This window comes from Salvelinus alpinus, chromosome 10 (assembly GCF_045679555.1).
Source record: "Salvelinus alpinus chromosome 10, SLU_Salpinus.1, whole genome shotgun sequence".
Classification (NCBI taxonomy): Eukaryota; Metazoa; Chordata; class Actinopteri; order Salmoniformes; family Salmonidae; genus Salvelinus; species Salvelinus alpinus.
The window spans coordinates 82,666,770-82,672,769 of record NC_092095.1 but is presented as its reverse complement, the minus strand read 5'-3'; the positions used below and the strand labels follow the sequence as shown (position 1 = coordinate 82,672,769).

General features: G+C 44.3%; 1 protein-coding gene across 1 annotated transcript in view; it reads left to right on the top strand.

Moving 5' to 3' along the window:
* Positions 1 to 6,000, top strand: part of gpc6a (glypican 6a) — a 441,936-nt gene that overhangs the window by 249,523 nt on the left and 186,413 nt on the right. The gene's annotated exons all lie outside the window — the stretch shown is intronic.

Below are 6,000 nucleotides of genomic sequence, written 5' to 3'. Positions count from 1 at the left end.
ATTACTTCCTGTTAACACTGTGTATCCCTCTGGTTGACCCTCAGGTTAATTACTTCCTGTTAACACTGTGTATCCCTCTGGTTGACCCTCCGGTAATTACTTCCTGTTACCCTGTCAGAGTGGACTACCTGATACCCTCAGGTTAATTACTTCCTGTTACACTGTCAGAGTATGAGGTACAATATGAGGTACAATACCACCTGTATTAGCTGGCTGTGTTGTACTGTGTATGAGGTACAATACCACCTGTATTAGCTGGCTGTGTTGTACTGTGTATGAGGTACAGTACTCAGTTCTCACCATGAAAAACCTGATTGTTTCTTTGATAATGTACCCTGGGCCCACTCACCAAATGAAATGTCTGATTTTATTGCGTACTGTGGTGTCAGCTAGTGACTGTTTATATTCTAGTGCTGATTATTGGCCAAACACAGCTCCTACTGTTGGAGCATCTCAACCAACTGCTGTGCATATCTTAATATATAGAGACGTCTCATGCAGCTCCTACTGTTGGAGCAACTCAACCAACTGCTGTGCATATCTTAATATGGAGACGTCTCATGCAGCTCCTTCTGTTGGAGCAACTCAACCAACTGCTATGCATATCTTAATATAGAGACGTCTCATGCAGCTCCTACTGTTGGAGCAACTCAACCAACTGCTGTGCATATCTTAATATAGAGACGTCTCATGCAGCTCCTTCTGTTGGAGCAACTCAACCAACTGCTGTGCATATCTTAATATAGAGACGTCTCATGCAGCTCCTACTGTTGGAGCAACTCAACCAACTGCTGTGCATATCTTAATATAGAGACGTCTCATGCAGCTCCTACTGTTGGAGCAACTCAACCAACTGCTGTGCATATCTTAATATGGAGACGTCTCATGCAGCTCCTATTGTTGGAGCAACTCAACCAACTGCTGTGCATATCTTAACATAGAGACGTCTCATGCAGCTCCTACTGTTGGAGCATCTCAACCAACTGCTGTGCATATCTTAATATAGAGACGTCTCATGCAGCTCCTACTGTTGGAGCATCTCAACCAACTGCTGTGCATATCTTAATATGGAGACGTCTCATGCAGCTCCTACTGTTGGAGCAACTCAACCAACTGCTGTGCATATCTTAATATGGAGACGTCTCATGCAGCTCCTACTGTTGGAGCACCTCAACCAACTGCTGTGCATATCTTAATATGGAGACGTCTCATGCAGCTCCTACTGTTGGAGCAACTCAACCAACTGCTGTGCATATCTTAATATAGAGACGTCTCATGCAGCTCCTACTGTTGGAGCAACTCAACCAACTGCTGTGCATATCTTAATATGGAGACGTCTCATGCAGCTCCTATTGTTGGAGCAACTCAACCAACTGCTGTGCATATCTTAACATAGAGACGTCTCATGCAGCTCCTACTGTTGGAGCAACTCAACCAACTGCTGTGCATATCTTAATATGGAGACGTCTCATGCAGCTCCTTCTGTTGGAGCAACTCAACCAACTGCTGTGCATATCTTAATATAGAGACGTCTCATGCAGCTCCTTCTGTTGGAGCAACTCAACCAACTGCTGTGCATTTCTTAATATAGAGACGTCTCATGCAGCTCCTTCTGTTGGAGCAACTCAACCAACTGCTGTGCATATCTTAATATAGAGACGTCTCATGCAGCTCCTTCTGTTGGAGCAACTCAACCAACTGCTGTGCATATCTTAATATAGAGACGTCTCATGCAGCTCCTACTGTTGGAGCATCTCAACCAACTGCTGTGCATATCTTAATATGGAGACGTCTCATGCAGCTCCTACTGTTGGAGCAACTCAACCAACTGCTGTGCATATCTTAATATAGAGACGTCTCATGCAGCTCCTACTGTTGGAGCATCTCAACCAACTGCTGTGCATATCTTAATATAGAGACGTGTCATGTTGAGGTGTGAAGGGCTTTGTTCATTGGGACTTATTAGTCCGACGACGCTGTCGAGGTTGTGCTGTGAGTCAGCTGCACAATATTTCCCTCTAATGTTTAATTCAGTATGTATTTATAATTCAGTATGTATTTATAATTCAGTATGTATTTATAATGAAATATCTAAGGAGGAAAGGGCTGATCCAGTCTGACAGATCCTGGTTTGTGCAGATGACTGGGAGGATGTACTCAGAGCTCTGGACTGGATCTCAAATGACACCTTCTGGCCCTGGTCTAAAGGAGTGCACTATATAGGGAATAGGGTTATATAGGGCCCTGGTCTAAAGGAGTGCACTATATAGGGAATAGGGTTATATAGGGCCCTGGTCTAAAGTAGTGCACTATTTCGGGAATAGGGTTCTATAGGGCCCTGGTCTAAAGTAGTGCACTATATAGGGAATAGAATTGACAAGTGAGTGAAATCAGATGATTTTGGCAAGTCATCTCTTTTCTTGAAAGGAGGGAAACAGATTATATATTTTCTTGCCTGTTTTCTGCCACTAAATGAATCTGTTTTTTTCCTCAAATCACCGATTTGTATCCCGTTCCTGTTGATCAAAACAGATTGGTGGAACGTGGGTGGGGTTATGCCATCTAGATCTGAGACAAGACATCTACCTGCATCTATCACACACACACACACACACACACACACACACACACACACACACACACACACACACACACACACACACACACACACACACACACACACACACACACACACACACACACACACACACAGACCTGAACGGTGACATCTAGTGATGAAAACAGCAGCGTTCTGTCTTCAAAGCCTTCATGAGACACTCTGATGTCACTGAAACCCGTGTACGTGTCAGAGCGGAGGTGTTTGATCCCTTCTCTGACAGCAGCTCCAGGCCAGCTGCTGCTACTGCTGCACCAGTAGGCTAACACTCTGAACACACACACACACACACACAGACACACACACACACACATACATATACACACACACACACACACACAGCTTTACTTAACCAGGGGCGGTGGAGGGAGAGGAGGGAGACAAGGTACCTGATTTAAAAATCAAAGAGAAACAGAGAAACCAACAGAACTGATACAAGACTGCAGCTAAATGTAGTGTCAGAGCTGATGTTGCTATGGTGCAACTGTCCTCCACTGAAGTATGTTCCTCTCTGAGAGATATATAGAGGTGTCTGAGTCTTGTATCTCTATCTAACATAAGTCTGTTTCTCTCTGAGAGATATATAGAGGTGTCTGAGTCTTGTATCTCTATCTAACTGAAGTATGTTCCTCTCTGATAGATATGTAGAGGTGTCTGAGTCTTGTATCTCTATCTAACAGAAGTCTGTTCCTCTCTGAGAGATATATAGAGGTGTCTGAGTCTTGTATCTCTATATAACAGAAGTCTGTATCTCTCTGAGAGATATATAGAGGTGTCTGAGTCTTGTATCTCTATCTAACTGTACTCCACAGACGTCTGTTTCTCTCTGAGAGATATATAGAGGTGTCTGAGTCTTGTATCTCTATCTAACTGTACTCCACAGAAGTCTGTTCCTCTCTGAGAGGTATATAGAGTTGTCTGAGTCTTGTATCTCTATCTAACTGTCCTCCACAGAAGTCTGTTCCTCTCTGAGAGATATATAGAGGTGTCTGAGTCTTGTATCTCTATCTAACTGTACTCCACAGAAGTCTGTTCCTCTCTGATAGATATATAGAGGTGTCTGAGTCTTGTATCTCTATCTAACTGTACTCCACAGAAGTATGTTCCTCTCTGAGAGATATATAGAGGTGTCTGAGTCTTGTATCTCTACTAACAGAAGTCTGTTTCTCTCTGATAGATATATAGAGGTGTCTGAGTCTTGTATCTCTATCTAACTGTACTCCACAGAAGTCTGTTCCTCTCTGATAGATATATAGAGGTGTCTGAGTCTTGTATCTCTATCTAACTGAAGTCTGTTCCTCTCTGAGAGATATATAGAGGTGTCTGAGTCTTGTATCTCTATCTAACTGAAGTCTGTTCCTCTCTGATAGATATATAGAGGTGTCTGAGTCTTGTATCTCTATCTAACTGAAGTCTGTTCCTCTCTGATAGATATATAGAGGTGTCTGAGTCTTGTATCTCTATCTAACTGTACTCCACAGAAGTCTGTTCCTCTCTGATAGATATATAGAGGTGTCTGAGTCTTGTATCTCTATCTAACTGTACTCCACAGAAGTATGTTCCTCTCTGAGAGATATATAGAGGTGTCTGAGTCTTGTATCTCTACTAACAGAAGTCTGTTTCTCTCTGATAGATATATAGAGGTGTCTGAGTCTTGTATCTCTATCTAACTGTACTCCACATAAGTCTGTTCCTCTCTGATAGATATATAGAGGTGTCTGAGTCTTGTATCTCTATCTAACTGAAGTCTGTTCCTCTCTGAGAGATATATAGAGGTGTCTGAGTCTTGTATCTCTATCTAACTGAAGTCTGTTCCTCTCTGATAGATATATAGAGGTGTCTGAGTCTTGTATCTCTATCTAACTGAAGTCTGTTCCTCTCTGATAGATATATAGAGGTGTCTGAGTCTTGTATCTCTATCTAACTGAAGTCTGTTCCTCTCTGATAGATATATAGTGGTGTCTGAGTCTTGTATCTCTAACTAACAGAAGTCTGTTCCTCTCTGAGAGATATATAGAGGTGTCTGAGTCTTGTATCTCTATCTGCAGCAGGATCAGTGGAGCGTGAGAGTCTGGCTACTGTTACGTGTTATTGTTGTTAGGGAACTAGTTTCTCTGAGGAGTCACCTCTGTCAGCTTGGATATCTCTCCTCCTCAGTTTTGTCAGCTTGGATATCCCTCCTCCTCAGTTCTGTCAGCTTGGATATCCCTCCTCCTCAGTTCTGTCAGCTTGGATATCCCTCCTCCTCAGTTCTGTCAGCTTGGATATCCCTCCTCCTCAGTTCTGTCAGCTTGGGTATCCCTCCTCCTCAGTTCTGGCTGGTGCTGTTTGAATCAGTCCCTTGGTCCTCACAATGACTACCCCTCTCCCCTCTGACCTCAGCCTTCAGCCCATCTCCCAGGCCCTGGTCTTCACCTCACCATGACTACCTCTCCCCTCTCCCCTCTCCCCTTTGACCTCAGCCTTCAGCCCATCTCCCAGGCCCTGGTCTTCACCTCACCATGACTACCTCTCTCCCCTCTGACCTCAGCCTTCAGCCCATCTCCCAGGCGACGAGAGGTGATCCTCTAGCCTGGTACTATCCTTAACCGAGATCCTGTATGACCGGTGATCCTCTAGCCTGGTACTATCCTTAACCCAGATCCTGTATGAGAGGTGATCCTCTAGCCTGGTACTATCCTTAACCCAGATCCTGTATGACAGGTGATCCTCTAGCCTGGTACTATCCTTAACCCAGATCCTGTATGAGAGGTGATCCTCTAGCCTGGTACTAACCTAAACCCAGATCCTGTATGAGAGGTGATCCTCTAGCCTGGTACTATCCTTAACCCAGATCCTGTATGAGAGGTGATCCTCTAGCCTGGTACTATCCTTAACCCAGATCCTGTATGAGAGGTGATCCTCTAGCCTGGTACTATCCTTAACCTAGATCCTGTATGAGAGGTGATCCTCTAGCCTGGTACTATCCTTAACCCAGATCCTGTATGAGAGGTGATCCTCTAGCCTGGTACTATCCTTAACCCAAATCCTGTATGAGAGGTGATCCTCTAGCCTGGTACTATCCTTAACCTAGATCCTGTATGAGAGGTGATCCTCTAGCCTGGTACTATCCTTAACCTAGATCCTGTATGAGAGGTGATCCTCTAGCCTGGTACTATCCTTAACCCAGATCCTGTATGAGAGGTGATCCTCTAGCCTGGTACTATCTTTAACCCAGATCCTGTATGAGAGGTGATCCTCTAGCCTGGTACTATCCTTAACCCAGATCCTGTATGAGAGGTGATCCTCTAGCCTGGTACTATCCTTAACCCAGATCCTGTATGAGAGGTGATCCTCTAGCCTGGTACTATCCTTAACCCAGATCCTGTATGAGAGGTGATCCT